Consider the following 19,771-nt stretch of genomic DNA (forward strand, 5'->3'; position numbering starts at 1 on the left):
ATACAGGGTTTCAGGACAAATAGTACGAATTAACAGTGGTTGTCATATTACATATCACTATCCTCAACTACGTTGCTCAGATTACCAGATGTAAGAACGGAAGATTGTTCAAACCATTAAAGAGAATAAGAAAATAATTATTAGATAAAACTTTAGAGATAACACAGAGTTTCACAAGACAAGATGGTAGGAATTCACCATGGTAATTCCACTGTATATTGTTACCTTCAAATCAGCTGCCCAGATTACCAGGCACAAGCATGCAAAATTGATCAGAACATAAAAAAATTGTGAGCATTAACTATTCCTTCCAATACACCATCAGACATCAGCAATAGTTATCACAGCTATTCATAATACGTTTATATTTTGCCTTCCATCTTTCTTTTTTATTCTTTGCCTCATCACAGTCATTCCTTCCTTTGAGCAATTTCTTTCGCTTCTCTATCATCCCTTGTACGTTTTGAGTTTTCCTTATTCTTTCAGGTTCCTACACCAAAGAGACAATATGATATTTACACATCTGGGTCTGATTTATTTCACTTATGAGTAAGGTCTCTAGTTGCATCCATTTACCTACAAAAGCCTCAAGTTTATCTTTTTTAATAGCTGAGTAATACTTCATTGTATAAAAATACCACAACTTTTTTATCCATTCCTCAGTGGAAGGGCATCTGGGTCGTTTCCAAGATTTAGCTATAACAAATTGTGCTGCTATAAACATGGGTGCACATATATCGCTGTGGTATGATGTGTTTAATTCTTCTGGGAAAATACCCAGAAGGGGAAGAGCTGGGTTAAGTGGGACTTCTAATCCTAGTTTTGTGAGGAATCTCCAAACTGATTTCCACAGTGATTGCACCAATCTACACTCCCACCAGCAGTGGAGTAGGATTCCTTTCTCCTCACAGCCTCTCCAGCATCTGTTATTGGTTGATTTCTTGGTGATAGCCATTCTTTTGGGGTGAGATGGAATCTCAGTGTTGTTTTAATTTGCATTTCTCAAATGACCAATGACACTGAACATTGTTGCATGTATTTATTCGCCATTAGTATCTCTTCATTAGAGAAGTGTGTATTCATCTCAGATGCCCATTTTTGGATTGGGTCTTTGAATTTGAGGGGCCTGATTTTTCTAAATTCTGTATATGTCCTAGCTAGAAGTCCTTTGTCTGAGGGGCAGTTGGCTGAAATTTTTCCCAATTCGTGGGTTTTCTTTATTCTTATTGGTGATTTCTTTAGATGTGCAAAAACTCTTTAACAAGATGAGATCCCATATCATGCTGTTTTGTTTGTTGTCAACTTATAGTATAATTTAAAACCAGAAAATGTGGTGCCCCCAATTTTATTTTTCTTTATTGGTAATGTTTCTCTATTTGGGGTCTTTTCTGGTTTCATATAAACTTTAGAATTTTTTGTATTTCTCTTAAAATGTCATTGAAATTTTGACGTGAATTGACTTGAATCTGTATATTGCTTTGGGTTAGATGAATATTAATTCCTCTAATATATGAACATAGGATATTCCATTTATTTTTGTGATCCTTTTCACTTCCTTCCATCAAAATTTTATAGTTTTTAGTGTACAGATATTTTACTTTCTTGGTTATAAATTTATTTCTAAGTATTGTGTTACTTTTGATGTTGTCATACATGGAATTTTCTTGATTTCTTTTATCAGATAGTTATTGCTGTAAAAAAATGCAACTGATTTTTGTATGTTAACTTTGTATAATGCTATAATTAATAATTTATTCTAACAGAGTCTGTGTAGCCTTTAGGTTTTCCTACATATAGGATGATGTCATCTGGAAACAGATAATTTGGTGCTAACAATAGGCAGATGCATCGTACCGGATCCTAGAGGTCTCCAATTTTTTCCCTTCTTGATTATGATGTTGAATATATATATGTTCCCAAAAATGAATGTAATCATTACATATCACAAGCATGTACAAATTAAAACCTCTTTGTTAGTAATGTATTTGGGCTCTCTGTTTCTTCTTGACTTAGTCCCTTTTTTTCTCTTTTTTTTTTTTTTGTCTTTTTAAGACAAGGTCTCACTATGCAGTTCAGGCTGGCCTTGAACTCACTTTGTAGCCCAGGCCAGCCTCGAACTCACGGAGATCCTCCTGCATCAGCCTCCCAAGTGCTGGGATTACAGACGTGTGCCACTATGCCTGCCTTGATTTAGTTTCATTATGTTGTATATTTTTTGGAATTTATTCATTTCCTGTAGATTGTACAATTGATTAGAATATAATTTTTCTTAGTAATTCTTTATAATCATTTTTATTTTTGAGGCATTTCAATGTGTCCTCTTTCATTTCTAATTGTATTTGTACATTCTTTTTTCTTAATTTAAAGGTTTGTCAATTTTGTTTATTGTCAAAAATATAAACTTGTTTTCTTGATTTTTTCACAATTTGTCTATTATCTATGATTTATTTCCTACTAGTTTATTTTTCTGCTCACTTTGGGTATACTTGGTTTTTTCCTACAGTTTTTGGGGGTGTAAATTTAGATTGTATATCTGAAATATTTATTCTTTTAAAATTTTAGATATTTATGACTATAACCTGCCCTTTTAATGCTGCTTTACTATATAAGTTTACTAAATTGTGCTTTTTTTTTCTTTAATCTGAAGATATTTTTAAGTGACCCTTATATTTCCTCTTTGATCCAGCGGTTGTCAAAGAGTATGTTATTCGGTTTCCACATATTTGTAAATTGTTCTTTTCTTTCTTCAGATCCAGTTTCTATTGTTATATTCCTTGTGCCTGAAGAGTTTTCCTTAATCTTTACCTTTTTCATGGCCAGTAATGAGTGCTTTCAGTTTTTATTTTTATTTTTCGTTCAGTTCTAAAGATATTTTCCCTGAATAAAGTCAGCGTTCTTTGCACAGACTGTTTTTTTCTTTTACCACTTTAAAAAAAAAAAAACCCATTGTGATCTAATTTACCAAGTTTCTGATAACAACTGTACAGTAACTCTGTTCATTTATCTGTATGCCTTTTCCCTCTGATTGCATGGAAGATTTTTTATTCAAATTTGGTTTTCAATAATTCCAGTATGACATATCTATGTGTGTTTTAGGATGATATTTATTTTCTTTGATATTTTCTAAATTCTGATATCTATGATCTATTTTTCTTTCATTAAATTTGCAAAATCTCTGCCATTGTCTCTTCAATATTTCCTCTGCCTTATTTTGAGTTTATAATTACATTTTTATTAGGGTATTTGATTTTCTCACATCTCTGCTGCTCTGTTATTTGTTACTCATACTTCTTTATATTCATTTTGGATAGCTTTATTGAACTAATTTTCCATTGATTAATTTTCTTTTTTGTTTTGGAGTTTACTATGAATCTAAGAAAGATATCTTTTGTCTCTCATACCATGTTTTTCATAATATTTCTTTGTAATGCTCTTTTATATTTTCCACCTCTAAATATTCTCCATCTATTCATCTATACTTTGTACCTCTTCTACTGTAGCCTTTAATATAGTGATCATAGTTGTTTTAAATTTCTTGCTGATAGCTCTAACATCTGGTTAATATAGATGCTCAACCTACAATGAGGTTAGTACCAATAAACCTGCTGTCATAGACTGAAAATATAGAAAGTTGAAAATATGTTAAGTGCACCTAATATCATGGCTTTTATTGTAATCACACCATAGCTTAGCAGAGCAGAACACTGTACCTGTGTTTATCTGGAGACTCGCAGCTTTGGCTGATTCTGCCCAGGATTATGTCAGAGTATTATACTGCACACATATCACTGTCTCTGGAAAAGGTCAAAATTCATAACCTATATCATGATTTTCCCTCCCGGAACTGGAGATTGAATCCCGGAGTGCTCTACTGCTGAGCTACATCCCCAGCCTTTTTTGATCTTGTCATTTAGAGACACGGTCTTGATACTTTATGCAGGCTGGCCTCGAACTTGTGATCCTCCTTCCTTACCCTCCCAAGTAGCTGGTATGACGGGTGATTACCCGCAAGCCTGGCTGAATATATATCATGTCTGCACCACTGTAAAATAAAAATCATAAGTCAAACCATTGCAAGTCAACACCTGTCTCTGAATTTGGTTGTATTGAATGCTGTTTTCCTTATCAGTATAGGATTTTTTTCCTTGTCTGTTTGTCCTTCCCATAAATTTTGTTAATAAACCAGATACAATTCATGGGCTAATTGAGAATGGGACAAATAATATTTATGTCTGGAAATGCACACACCTTTATTCTACTAATATTTCAGTGTGGGAGTTGAATTAATTTGGTCAAATGTTCATCTGGGTATTGGGGTCTTTTTCATAGCTCTCAGTGCAACACCAACTTTGAATTCTTCTGGAACTACCTGGTGCTTTGTGTGGAGGCTAGATTACTGTTAGGATTTCATTATATTTTTCTTCCACCTTCAGATTTGAGGGTTTTCTATGAATCTGTGTCTTACTGAAATCCTCTCCAGGCTTTGACCCTGCATTGGTAGTAGACTTGTTGTTACTTGTTAGTAATTCTTAGCCCAGTGTTGGCGGAAGCTGAGAGTTTTCTGTTGTCCTTCTCCTCCTCGGTTTTAGGCAAGGCATAAAGGCAAGAGTCTCAGGTATTGTGTTTTTTTCCTTAGGATAGAAGACCTGTAATGATCGGGGTCCTAAACACTCTCTGGCCCAGTGGCATAGCGGGGGACGAGTGGCGGGGATGAGTGGGGGTGGGGGGCTGTCTGCTCGGGCGGCATTTTTGGCAGTATTATTGACCAAAAGGAAGACTATATTGTAGCAATTGACTCCATTCACGTATGTTGGAGGGCAGCAAATTGAAGGACCGCCCCCAGCAAGCGGCACCACTCCTGCCCCTTCCCCATGGATAGAGTTTTATGTTTTTGTTCCCACCCCCCAGCAACAACAGATTATCACATGTGTTATGAGGGCAAGAGGAGTTTGTGCAGTTTCTCCATTGTCTTGAGAGTTTTATTGTGTAGGGAAACTGGAGAGCACTGTTAATGGCATCATGCCTCTCTCACAGTGGCTTCTGCGCTCCTCCAACAGGCACACACCAAAGGCTGCATTATTCTCTGACCCCCCTGTATATGAGGTAGTAATGTGGTGGGGTCTGAGGACACGAGCCTGATCCTGTGAATTCCCTTTGTGCCTGAGGCTTGCAAGAATTCTCTATTCTCATGCTACCATGCACTTGATCTTTCACAATGCATTCAAATTTTTAGCTGAATTTTTTATTACTGGCTTGTATGACACGTGGCATCTTTCTACCATGCTCCGTCTCCATAAAAGCAAGCCTTTGTATCCAGACTTTTCTCAGATATGCTAGCTTCTGCTTAGATCCATGCTGCTTGCCAACTTTCTGGTGCATTTCAGAAAAAATTACGATTTTGTAGATTACCCAGCATTTTCTTGTTAGTGTGGTAGAATTCCCTTTCCTGTTTATTATATCTTAAGTGAAAGCCTCTGTTTTTAATGTCGTAGATATTACGTCTACATGCACACACCAAATATGTGGAGCCTAAGTGTTTATATGAATTTCAAATAATTCAGAAGAAAATACTATTTTTTAGTAATTTAAAGGGTTACCATTTCTTTTGGTCTATATTCATTCCTGAATGTGTAAATTTCCTTCTTTTATTAATTCTTTATTTTCTGAGAAATTCTCTTAGCATTTTTATAAAGTAGATGTGCTGGTAACAAATTCTGCTACTTTTCCTTCATCTTAAAAGTGTATTTTCACTAGATATAGGATTCTGGGTTGATTGTTTTTCACTTCACTACTTTATAGGTTTTCTCCTGCTGTATCCTTCTGACCTGAACTGCCTGGTTATTTGTGTCAGTATTCCCAGGTCTGTAGTGTACTATTTTTCTCTCACTACTTTCAAAATATTTTGTTCATCTTAGCCCTTCAGCAGTTTGATTAGCGTATATGTAGGTGACTTTCTTTGAATTGATCCTTTTGAGGGTCTACTCAGTTTAGATTTGTAAATATATGTCTTTCACAAAATTTTAGAAATTTGAGGACATTTTTTCCGTTTTGTTTTCTTTTTTTTTTCTTCCTCTTTGGTACCAGGAATCAAACTCAGGACCTTGTGCTTGCCAGAGAGGTGCTTGTGTCACTGAGCTATATCCTCAGCTCCGAGGACATTATTTCTTCAACGATTTTTTCTGCCACAAACTCATTCTCTTCCTTTTTTGTGTCTCTAATTGCACATGCTAGACCTTTTGACATTGTCCCATAGCACCCTGAGAAACTGTTTTTATTATTTAAATTATTTCTGTCTTTGCTTCTCAAAGTGGGTTGACTGGTTTATCTTTGTATTTAGTTTTTCCTCTATTTTCCCATTTTCATATTGAATTCAATTAAAATTTCATACTTTCATTACAATTCTAAATTTTCAATGTTTTTTTACAGCTTTTATTTATCTGCTGCATATCTGTCTTTTCATGAATTTCAAGTGTGTTTTTCTGTGCCTAATGCCTAATCTACAATATTGCTGTAAAGTATTTTTCAATGCCTGGATCATCTCAAAGCTGCTATACATTAATTCTTTTTTTGTCCTGAGAATGGGCCATATTTTCCTGTTTTTTTATATGTTAGTAATTTTAGATTGTGCTCTGAACATTGCAGATGTTATATTGTGAGAGTCTGTACTTCTAATAATCTTTTCAAGAATATTAATACCTTAATTTCACCAGGCATTCAATCCTAGTAGATTCAAAGCATAGTTTCTGTCTCACTTTCTGCTATAGATGGTTCAGATTTTATTTCAGTTGTTTAACAGGATGCACTGATTTGGCTTTACCTTCATAGAGGTGCCTGAGACATAGAGGTTCATAGTGTAAATTAAGGGGTTCCCTTCTCTTTATGCCATCTGAAATATCCTCACCATTCTCTGACCTGCAGTGACTCCTTCACCTGGTTCTATGTCTAGGATGATGCGGAGGCCCTGCAGGCCCTGATATTATCACTGTGCAACTGTGGTCTGCTAATGAAAAAATCAATGAGAGATTAAAGTAAGCATAAAAATACATGCCTATGTAGGTTGCTTCTCTATGTTCTGACTTCCCTCCACAATCTATCTCTTGTAGTTTTGTAGAGTTATCCTGGCTCATTTCACTTAAGATAGTGATCTCAGTTCCGTGCTGCCACACTTGACGAGGTTTCTTTTTGTATGGCTGAATACTATTCCATTGTGTATATGTATCACCTTTGCTTTATCCATTCATCAGTTTATGGACACTTAAGTTATTTCTTCAACATAGTGTTTTTATTTCCTTTGTATATATATATATATATATATACTCAGTAGTAAGACTGCTGGGTTATATGGCAATTCTATTTTTATTTTATTTTATTTTGTTTTTTCTTGTGGGAGTACCGGGAATCAAACTCAGGACCTTGCACTTGCCAGCAGGCACTTAGGCTACTGAGCTATATCCCTGGCCCAGCAATTCTATTTTTAAGTTTTCTTAGAAACCTCTATATGTTTTCCATAATGGCTGTAACAATTTACATTCCCACCAATAGTGTATAAGGGTTCTGTTTTCTCGACACGATTGCTAGCAGTTGCTATCTTTTGTATTTTTTATAATAACCATTCTTACTAGAGTGAGGTGATTATCTCACTGTGTTTTTATTGCCATTTCCCTCATGATTAGTGATATGCATTTGTTCATATACTTGTTGGTCATTTGTATATCTTCTTTGAAAAAGTCTACTTAGGTCTATTGGTTATTTAAAAATCATAGGTTTTTCTGCTATTGAGTTATTTGAGTTCCATGATATAATTCTCAATTTTTTTAAAAAAAAAACCTTGTCAGTTGTATAGTTTGCAGGTATTTCTCCCCCTACCCCATTTTGTAGATTGTTTTTTACTTTTGTTTATTATTTCTTTTCTGTGTAGTAGCATTTTAGTTTGATGTAATCTGATTTGTCTATTTTTGCATTTTTCCTTATGTTTTTGAGATCTTATTTTTTTTTTAAAAAAAAACTTACCTCTTTAAATGTCCTGATGTCTTTTCTTGTTTTCTTGTTAATTTCATAGGTTCTAGTCTTACACTTAAGTCTTTAATCCATGTTGAGTTGATCTTTGTAACTGGTAAGAGACAGGGTTCTAATTGCTTTCTTCTGCAATTTTCCTGGCACCATTCATTGAAAAGTCTGTGTTTTTTCCCTCCAGTGTGTGTTTGTAATACCTTTGTTGAAAATATATTGCCTATAGAATTTGTGAGTTTACTTCTAGGCTCTCACTTCTGTTCCATTGGTATATTTATCTTTATGCCAATACCATGCTGTTTGGATTACTATGATTTTCTAGTATATTTTGAAGTCAGGTAGTATAATGTCTCCTTTGTTATTTTGTACTCAAAGTCCCTTTAGCTATTCAGAGTTAATTCAGTCTTTTAACTTGATATAGGTCTGTTCAGATTGTTTATTTCTACCTGATTACTGCTTTACCTCTGTACCATAAATTTTAGTATGTCTTCATTTAATTCATTTCAAAGTATTTTCTGATTTTCCTTTTAATTTCTTCTTGATCCATTGTTTATTTGAGACCATATTATTTATTTTCCACATATGAGTGAGTATGCCAAATTTTTACCTATTGATTTCTATTTTAATTTCTTTTTGGTTGGAGAACATACATTGTATTATAGAGATATCAGTTAGCACTAATTGGTTTTACAGAGTTAAAATCTTCAGTTTCCTTGCTGGTCATCTTCAGATATTATATTCATTATTGAAAGTGGCAATTTAAATTCTCCAACTTTTATTGAATTTTGTATTTCTTTCTTCATTTCAGTCAGTTTTTATTTCATGTATTTTGATAATCTCTTATAAGGTACATACATGTTTATAAATGTTATATCTTCCTTGATGGGTTAACTGCCTTGGTATTTTGAAATTCTCTTCTTAGCCAGGCACGGTGGTGCACACCTGTAATCCCAGTGCTCAGAGGCTGAAGCAGGAAGGAGGAGCATTGCCACAACTCCAGTCTGGGCTACATAGTGGGGTCAAGGCCAGCCTAAACTACATAACAAGAGACCCAGTCTCAGAAGCATGATATACATTTTTCAACCCTTTTACTTTCAGTTTTTTTTTTATCTAAAGTGTGTATTGTATAAATAGCATATAGTTGGATTGTGTGTTTTCTTAATCCACTCAGACAATCTACATCTCTTTACTGTTTAATTTATCTGAAGGTAGCAGTGTTTTGTAATATATCCACAATTTATAGTTGTAATCAGTGGAAGATAAGGCGAAGATTTTTATTGCTTTTGTAGAACACGAAGATCCTTATATATTTTATTATATAAAATTTACAGAGAATGAAATTCATAAATTTTAAGTATATTATTTATAACATTTGGAAAAATCTGTACATCCATTATCTAAAACAGAAATAAATATATGAAATAATTTTATCAACTTTGAAATTTCGAATATGTATCTGTACATTTAATATCTGCTCTAACTCACTCAGCTAAGCCCAGTTATAATTTCTGACACCACAGTTCAGTGCTTCTCGTTCTCCAATTTAGGGAGAAATGATTGTGGTGGAAGTTGATTTTTTGTTGTTTATAGCTCCAAGCTACAGTAAGGGCATGTTAAAAGTGGAAAGTTTATTTTACTACAAATGAGTGTTTGTGTGGTGTTTAAAATATTAAGAGCAATTGAGTAAGTGTAACACAGTTATTGGTATATTTTATTTTGCACAAATGAAATTTGACCAAATAGAAGATATTTTGAAAATATTTTAAAGCTGGAAAATAATCAAATTTCTAGGAATCTTTTATCCTTCATTCACTGAAACTATTATTCATTCTTTTATGTAAAATATTATTTGCACTACTTTTTTCTTTGCCAAATTTTTATGGAAACCTCGTGACTAATTTATTACAAAGTACAAATATTTTGATGCAAAACATATATTTTTTATTGCTAATTTTTATAATGCACAGAAATAAATAACCTTTGAAAATTAATCAACTATTGTCATATGGCATTTATTCTTATTAAATACTGTGCTACTTAATAATAAACTTTTTGAAGGAAAACATGGAAGTAAAGTTTATGTAAATGGGAAGGGAGGAGGGGTAGAAAGGAGGGTGGGGAATGGGAAAAATGTTACATCATATATAGGTATAAATTCTTTATGATAAACTCGATCATCATGTGTATCTAAAATGTACCAATAAATTAAAAATAAAATAATTAAATAAGAAACCTTATTTAGATAGATATGTAATGTAAAAAACTAAGGGGTATAATGTCCAAGGAATGGAAAAATATGCATATAAATGGGATCAAAACTATAAAAACAGTTACAAGGTTGATTAGAAAAACCCCAAAAATGATCCTATCTCCAACATTGCCATTATTAGAACAAAACTGCTACAAATTCAGAGTAAAGTAAAGGTGTTTCTTTGAGCAGTGAAGAAAAAAATGAAAGGGTGGTTTTAGAAATTTCAGAAAATATTGGAAACGAATGAGAACCAGAAAGAAAGAAACTCTAGAAATTCTGCATCATGACTAACTGCCAACTTCTGATAAACATAAATTTAATAGAACCTGACCAAAGCCAAATTTTGCACATTTTATAAAACCAACTTTACATGATGATGAAAAATTTTCAAATGATCATTTTAAATCTTATAATAGTAAGTTGATCCATTGAGACTAGCTCATTTATTCCAAAGAACTCATATCTGTGTTTTATTTTCTACAGATACTTTTCAGCTGTAAGACAGAAAGAAAGTTGGACAATTCTTGCTATATAAGTAGTTTGACTATAGATTATTTTAGGGTTTCTACATAGACTAAAACTGCCTTATAATTTCAAGTTTTTTTGGGAATGGAACTCAGGACCTCACGACTGTCAGGCAGGCTCTGTGCCACAAAGCTGAATACCAGGCCCTTCACTTCAAAATTTCATTCTTCATTTTTTGAACAGATCCCTAGCAAGCTCTTCCAATATAACGTTGAATGTTAGTAGCCTCAAAAGTTATCTTAAGTTTTATTCCTGTTTTTAGTATGAATGTTTATACATTTTTGTTAGTCTATATGATATTTTTCAAAGGGTCAGTAGATATTCTTCAATGATTTAGTCATCTATTTCATGCTTGCCATAGCGTTTTTAAAAAAATGAGTGGGCTGATATTATGCAAATCTTTTTTTGCAAATATTGATAGATCATGATTTTGTCCATTATATTGTGCATCACTCAGTTTTCTCACAAGCAGCAGATATGTACCATCATCAAAAGAACTATAGAGTGTTTAATGTATAGACTAGTTTCCAAAGAATGCATCCAGTTAAGAGAATAAATAAGCATCCAGTTAAGAGAATGAATTGTTGGGTGCCATTACTACCATTAGTTATAAATGTGTGAGAGGAGGGAACAGTGTTAACAAAATGGGGAAAATCTGTAATTGGGAAGTATGGGCTTCCTATAGGAAGTTGTCTGTAGATAGACAATACAAACATTACAATGATCTCCTCATCCTCTGTTTCCTCTTGGCTAACACAACTGAAAAAGAAGGATAAGCCTGGCTGGGTAAACATTAAGGCCAGTTCTCAAGTCAAGTCACAGAAGAAGATGAAGAAAAGCATGGCTCTGGTTAATCAAACAGAATTTATTTAGTTCAATGCTTCATGTCATGAATTATGATAGATTTTACAAAGTTGAATTATGCTTGCATTAATGGGATAAACTAAACCTGCTTCATATACTGATGGGTTTGATTTAGTAATGGTTTGCACAGGATTTTAGCATTGTATGTTTGTAGGTCAGTTTGGCCATTATTATTTTTTCTGCTGTCATTTTCAGAGTTTGAGTTTCAATATTATCCTCACCTCAGGAAAAGTCAAGATTAACCAATCAATATTTCAAAAGCCAAGTTTTAATTCTAAAGGTATCCTGGCAATTAGCTGTACAATTCTCTCCATTCCTGTACATGTACAGTAGCAGAGATGTCTTTTTAACTTCTACCTAGACTCTGATCCCCACTCTGAACTATAGCAGCATGATTCTCAAACTAGCAGAATTGCCTGGGTTGTATGTTTAAAATTTAGATATCTCGCTCGAAGCACAATGTTTCTGATTGGATGGTTAAGGTGGGGCTCAGAGACCTGCAGAGTTATGAAGTTCTCCAACTATATGTACATGAAAGTTCCTAGTAGCGCTACTCACTATTATCCCTCAGCAGAAAAAGGGTTAAAGCCTTCAGCATCAAGACCCACCCTTAAAATAATCCTGCCAAGCTCATACTAAATAATGCACTAGCACTGACCCAAAACAGCATGTGCAACTTCAGATACAATGCCAGTGTTCTTGGAATAACAAGGAACAGAATGGCCTGCAAAATGCGTTTCTGAAATTTCCATATTTGCTGAGACCCTTTCCTGCATCTTCAATCCCTTATAAAACCCCCAGTCCCTCACCATGATGGTATGATTTCTCTCTTGGAAACTACTTGCTGCCCCTCTTGATAGTACATTCTCATCTGAATAAAATTCTGTTTTTTCTTATTCTGATCGTGAATAACTGTGTGCATTGCACATGTGTGCATGTATGTGTGTGTGTGTGTGTGTGTGTGTGTGTGCATGCGCCTGCATGCGTTACTGGAGATTAAACACAGGGCCTTCACACTGAGCTACATCTACCTCCCTGTTTGTTTTTGTTTTCAGACAAGATCTTCCTGAGTTGCTCAGTTGTCCAGGCTGGGCTCTGAGTTGCAGTCCTCCTGCCTTAGCCCTCCAAATTATTTAACCAGAATTTGCCACAAGCTCTCTGCAAAAGCATGCTGCATTGCATTCACAGTAGTCAAAAGCTAGATACATCGACATATTCACAAATGGATAGGTAAAGAAGTTATAGCATATATTCACAAAGGAATATTATTTAGGTACAGAAACACTAATAAACTACTGATATACAATTTGTGAATAAACCTGAAAAATAGTATGGCTAGCCTGGCGCAGTGGTGTATGCCTACAAACCCAGCATTCTGTGGGCTAAGCAGAAGGATCGCAAATTCAAGGGAAACCTGGGCTACATAGTGAGTTCAAGGCCGGCCTGGTTTAAAGAATGAGACCATATCTCAAAAATACAAAACAAAACAAAACTTCTGCCCATGATGCCACAGGATTATCAAACCTTGCTTGGGCAAATCTAGCAAGACCCCATGCCAAAAAAAATAAAAGGGGTTCAATATGTAGCTCATTGATAGAGTGCTTCTGGATTTGAGCTCCAGAATACACACACACACACACACACACACACACACACACACATGCACACGCACACATGCACACACTCTGGGACAGGGACAGAGAGAGAGAACAGTATGCCAAGTGAAAGAAGCCAGATACAAAGGGTACAAACTGTGGTTCCATGTATAAGAAACAGGGAGAATAATAAATCCACTGAGAGAAAAGATGGGTGGTTCCAGCAGGTAAGGGGTGGGTAGCTAGCACGTGCTTAATGGGTACTGGGGTTCCTTCTGACATGATGATAATGTTGTAGGACCACACAGTGGTGGTGGTTGCACAACGCTATAAATGCACAGTATGCCACTGACCTGCACATTTACAAATGGCTAATTTTATGTTCTGTAAATTTCACCTTGATAAAAGGCAGCTCCCAATCTGATTTGGTTTTAGAGACATGCTTTTCTCAAGCAATGTACTCATATACCAGTAGGTCTCCACTGGATGAATATCTATAATTCTTTGGTGTCCTCTCAACTGGAAGGCCTCTGAAGAGTTAAGTAGAAAGAACTGAAATGAGTGGACAGTACTAACTCCATTATAACCTGTAACTGCACAAATGTGCTCCTCTAACTCACTTCTCCTTCTCTCCACCCCTCCAATTTTTTGTCTTGATAGTTTCTTCCAGCACATCTTGAAATTTTGTTTCATTTTAAAAAAACATTTATTTATTTTTTTGAAATAGGGTTTCACTGTGCAATTCCCCTTAGCTCAAGGTTCAGGCTTGAACTCACTTTGTAGCCCAAGCTGGCCTCAAACTTGAAGTGATCCCCCTGCCTCTGCATCCCGAGTGCTAGGATTATAGGTGTATACCAGCACACCCAGCCTTGTCATGTTTTAGGTTAAATTGCCAGCTCTGACCTACCCTGAGGGCTCCGTGCATCTTTTTGTAATAAAAAATCTTGTATTTTAAATCTAAACTGCTCTGGCCCACGAGGAAACATACGGGTTATTGGTTCATTGTTTGCTCTGGACTTTGCAGAATTTCTGCAACCTCAATCCAAGTGCAAATCTCCAAGGATAAATCTGAGCCCGCTGCCCGCCGCCCGCCTCCCGCCTAGGCTAGCCCAGGGCTAATTGATCCCAGTGTCCCCAATACTCCCCTTACCCAAACTTTACTCTTTCTTCCTATCGTCCAGCTGATGGGAAACTCCCATCTGCTGGAGAGGGAAAGAGGATCAAGTAGTGCACCATGGCGGAAGCGGCCCGATAGGTGCGCGATGGGTGCCCAAAGGGGGAGGATGAAGACACTGTCGTAAGAAACAACCACACAAAGGGCATCATTACTCCAGTAGAGAGATCCAAAACGCGGACATTAGTGCTGAAGAGTCACAAGTTTGAACTCTAATCAGGTCATTTCTGAGATTCCCCCCCTCCCTTGAGGTACAGGGGTTTGAACCTAGGGTCTTTGCACAGAGCTACAGCCCAGCTCGTTTTATTTCTTTTGAGACAGGGTCTTACTAAAGGGTGCAGGGGAGACTCAAAATTGTGCTCCTTCTACCTCAGCCTCTCAGAGCGCTAGCGTTACAGGCGTGAGCTACCATGCCTGGTTTCTGAGTTGTTAAGGTCCTATTCCTCCGTCCTCAGTCATCCCCCTCCCCCCCAGAAACATTTTAACCACCCGTGCTCAGATAGTTGCACATTTTCTGCAGCTGACCTTCAATGGTTGCAAGACATCCACCATGCATATATGCAACTGCTAGGAGAGCTGCTTTTAAGCTTATTGTTCATTCCAAATTCCTACGTAACGTCACCTACATGTCCCTTTCCCAAACATAGGTGCTGTGGGGGTTTAACGTGTTCACTATGGGAGCCGTAATTCGTATGTCTCACTACCAGGTGGCTCTGAACCACTGGCGGCACCTGCATGACTGTCCCATCGGGCAGCTTGTACCACCCAACGGGACTGTCCCATGCGGAAGCACGGGACAGTCATATTGTACCACCACTGGTTCAAGCCAGCTGCAGAATGTGTTAATTCTCTTCCTAAGACTAATCAGGTATCTGGCTTGTATCTAGTACGAAGGGCAGATCTAGTGGCATGCAAAAATCTTAAGAGCACACTGAGTGTACTACGTCGACTCATTTCTGGGACCAATCAGGGAGCTTGGAATGATTTACTTTAGAGTAGAGTTATTCTGTACTTAACGTAATTCCTGTAAATCCAACTGAAACACAACTTTAGGCGCCAATACTTCTTACCAATAATGAGCAATGTCTGGGATGTGGGTGGGTTTTCCAGTATCGAGAAAGTCAGAGTAGTTATTGTGCTTGACAATCATTTCAGCCACAACCAATCAGGTTCTCTGGAGGCGGAGCCACAAGCTGTCTATAAAAGAATGCGACCGTTAAAACTGGCACCCATTTTGTCGTGGCTTGCGGAATGGGAGTGCGGTGCTGCGTTCTTCTGTCAGGAGGAATTTAGCGGCTGCTTCTTCGAGCTATGGTAAGGTTAACTTACTTTCATATTGTTATTGATAGTTATTTGTAATGTGTTTTTAAGATAGTGATATAATGTATTATAATTTTATAGTACAATTCATAATAATCTGGAATGCTTTGGTTTAGGACGATTTGGGTTCCTTAGTCAATTTGGTCACAGAGTCATGCTTTTGCTTTTCTTTCTTCCCATTTTTTTTTTTTCCTGTACTGAAAGTTGAACCCAGGGCCACGGCACAGAGCTAGATACGTAGCCCTTTTAAAAGATTTTTTAAATTTTTATTTTTAAGCATGTAGGAGATTAAACCCTAGACCTCCACACTGAGCTACATCTCCATCTACTATTTCTTTATTTCTTTATTTCTTTTTAATTTTGGGACGGGGTCTCCCTAAGTCTTTAAGTTGACCGGGCTGGGCTCACACTTTGAACCTCCCAACTCAGTCTTCTATCCCCTGAGTGGTGGGGTTACAGGCGCGCGGCAGAACACTCAGCTTAGGTATGTGCTTTATGTTAAAACTTGATGAGTTCTTTGCGTTTTTTTCCGAGTTTTTCTTTACATTTTGTTTAAATATTGGTTTCGGTCGCCTCTTGTATATGGTTGTACGGTTTTGTGGTGTTGGCAACTGAAAAATGAAATGCATGGTGCTGTTGAGCAGGTGCAGGAAACGAGGACAGCACAGCGGCTGCCAGGGAACTGCTTTTGTCTTTTATTTGGGTGATGATTATGGCTGTGTACTTGTGTAAATGTTGTGCTCGTCACCTCCTCTCTTTTCGATTTGTAGTGGAGAAAAATAACGCAAGAGGATCATGTAAGGATTAGAATGGTTAAATGTTGCTTAGCTGCCTTGAAGTGAAGTTTTGTGGATTTTTCCCTCTTTAAATATCATTTGTGCAGTTAGATTTGGGCATTAATCCTCTCATATCCTAACTTAATTTTTTTTTTTTTTTTTTGGTATTTTGAAATTGAACATGGGCCAGGCTTGGCGGGGTGCACAAGTAATCTCAGCAGGGGCAGGAGGCTGAGGCTGTAGATTTAAATGTTCGAGTCCAGGCTCTGCAATGTAGTAATTTAGCCAGACACTGTCTGCAAAGGAAAAAAACAAACTGAAGGTGGGGGTGTAGCTCAGTGCAGAGACTGCAGAGCCCTTGGGGGATGAGGGGGGGATTAAGTAGTACAGTAATGCGTTTTGTTGGGAAAGTTATACTTTTAAATGCCCTTTCGTCATGCAAGAGTCACTCAGTGACTTTAAATTCCCTTTGTTATCTTCAGGCTGTTTCGAGTTAATACGGTATAATCGTGTACTTTGTATTTTATTCAACCAAACATGGTCCTGACGTCCCGTGTGCCCTGTCGGGTCCCCATACACCTTCTTAACCCGGATTGAAACCAGGGAATTGGCAGGGAGCTGCATCCCAGTCCTTTTGTTCTTTTTTGAGACAGTTTTGCGAAGTCACTGAATAGCCCAGCCTGGGCTTGAATTTGCAATCCTCCTGCTTCAGACTCCTAGAGTGCTGGGATTACAGGCATGTGCCATCACACGTGACAGTCCTGATGCTTTTTATGAATTTGCCTTTAAAAGTTTGGTTTTATTTGCACTTAACACCCTGTTTGCTGCTAAGCCTCTTTTGAACCAATATTACATCCCTTCGGCATTTAAATTTATACATCCCTTTGGCATTTAAATTTATAAAGCAGTTTTGTACTCATTCTCTTTGCATTCAGTTAAATTTTGGTGTTGGTGATTTCACAATTTTTTTATGGAACGTTTTGTGCCAATTTCAATTTGCAGGTGAAAATATTAACAGATTGGGCGCATTTCATAATTGCAAATACATTAGAGAGAGAGAGAGAGGGAGAGAGAATGAGAGAGGGAGAGATGAGATGTTCTGCGGCTTGAACATAGTGCTTTTTCATTGAACTACTGCCCCCTTTTTTTGTTCCCCTTTGGTCTTTTTACAACAGGGTCTCACTATACAATGCCGTTCAGGCTGGCCTTGAGCTCACTTCGTAGCCCTGGCTGGCCTCAAACTCACAAGGATCCTCCTGCCTCAGCCTTCTGAGTGCTGGGATTACAGGCTTGTGCCACCACGCCTGGCCTTTCTTTTTTGTTTTTTAATTTTTAATTTTTTTATTTTGAGAAAGGGTCTTGCTAAATTGGCCAGGCTGGGTTCCTATGTGCATAGGATCCTCTGGCACTCAGCCTCCCAGACTGCTGGGATTACAGGTTTGCTTCACCATTCCTGGTTTATTTGGTAAGATTTTAATGTCTAAATTCTGACATTATCTCCTTCATAAATTTCCCTAAATGAAATCATTTTGGAGGATTCTTAATTTTAAAATGCAAAATTTAGTCATATGGTTGTGTGTCATTGGCTGCCGTTTAACAGACTTTGGACTTTTATTTCCCCGAGAAACTGTGTAATTGGGGTCCTTTGCATGAGCTTCATGTAAACAAAGTTTTGTGTTACCTTCACTTTACAAATAAGGAAAAAGAATTTCTTAATTGAAATAAGCATTGTGATATTTTTGAGGTTAAAAAAAAGACCCTGGCATATTGTCAGTATGCCTGAACGCACTTGTTTTAAGCCCACAAGTGCTACAATATTGCCGATCACCAGCGAATGCAGTCTTTTAGCATTTTCCATCTCCCCACCGTTCAGGGTTGAGTGTTGCATATTGTGTTATTCAATTCTGCTCCTGGTCTTTTACATACAATTCTTGTTCTTTCTTTTTTTGGAAACCGTGGCACATTTTTGTGTACGGAAAAAGAAATGAACTGTAAGACTGAACACTTGGTGTTCTCCGGCAGCGAAATGCCCTCAGAGTTCGCGTTGATAGACTTAGGACGGCTTTGTGCCTTAGCGTCGCGAGAGCTGCGGGCTTAGGCTCGCACGCGGCCACAGGCACGCACGTGGCTACGCACGCAGCCACGCACGCAGTCACGCACGCGGCCCCGCTCGCTGGGGAGCACACCGGGGTCACAGCGGCCATTTTAGGTCTGCCGGTGACCGTGACGGGACGGTGGCGGTGACGGCCGGCCCTTTTCACCCCGACTGCGTGACACCTATTGTGTAGTCAAGGAGGGGGGTGCAATTAGAACGCTTGTCTCTGGGAAACCAGAGCGCCATGATAACTGAGACGAACCGGATTCTTCTTGAGGTAAGATAGGAATAGTTCGCTTTTAAAATGGTGCTCGTTGAATTCCGTTAGTAGACTTTTTTTTCATGTATTCTTGAGTTCGAGTTGAATTACTTATACTGTTTAGTATCTAAATGATTTATTGATATCTTTATTGGTGGAACATTACTTTATTATTTAAATATTATCCTCTTGGATTAAATTAGAAATGTCGGCTGTTGCCGAGTGCGGTGGCAAAGACCTGTAATCCCAGGCTGAGAGACAGGAGGGTCCTCGTGACTTCGACGCCCGCCTGGGCTACATAGTGAGTTCAAGGCCAGCCTGCACTACTCTGGGAGACTCTGTCTCAAGACAATACATATAAATATCTATATCTATCGTTTTTTTGTGTGTGGGGGGGGTCTTTTTGAGACAGGGTGTCGCTATGCAGTTCAGGCCGGCTGGACTTGAGCTCACTTTGAGGCATGGGCTTGTCTTGAACTTGCAGTGATCTTCCTGCCTCAGCCTCCTTAGTGCTGGGATTACAAGCGTGCGCCAGCACGCCTGGCTATATATTATTTTTAAGACAGCCTCGATGAGTATAGGGCATCCTTAATGTAATGTGAAGTGACAGGTGTTTTGTCCTGTCTCTGGCGGCATAAAGATAGCATTGAAACCGCTTCCCCGCGACTCCAGAGATCTACATTACCAGCAGTGGCAGTCAACCCTGGGCAGTTCTGACTAATTCTGTGACAAAGACCTTAGTAAAGCTTATTCCCCTAATTAATAAGCAGAGGCGTCTTTTTCTAGTCCTTGCTTGTGCTCCTCTTATATACTGCAGGTGCCACTGTGAAAACCGCATTGCCATAATTAGACTGTTTTGACTTCAATGAGAACTAACTTCGACTTTTTAACACCAGATATTT

The sequence above is a fragment of the Chinchilla lanigera genome, unplaced genomic scaffold (assembly GCF_000276665.1).
Source record: "Chinchilla lanigera isolate Chin_1 unplaced genomic scaffold, ChiLan1.0 scaffold00072, whole genome shotgun sequence".
Taxonomy (NCBI): domain Eukaryota; kingdom Metazoa; phylum Chordata; class Mammalia; order Rodentia; family Chinchillidae; genus Chinchilla; species Chinchilla lanigera.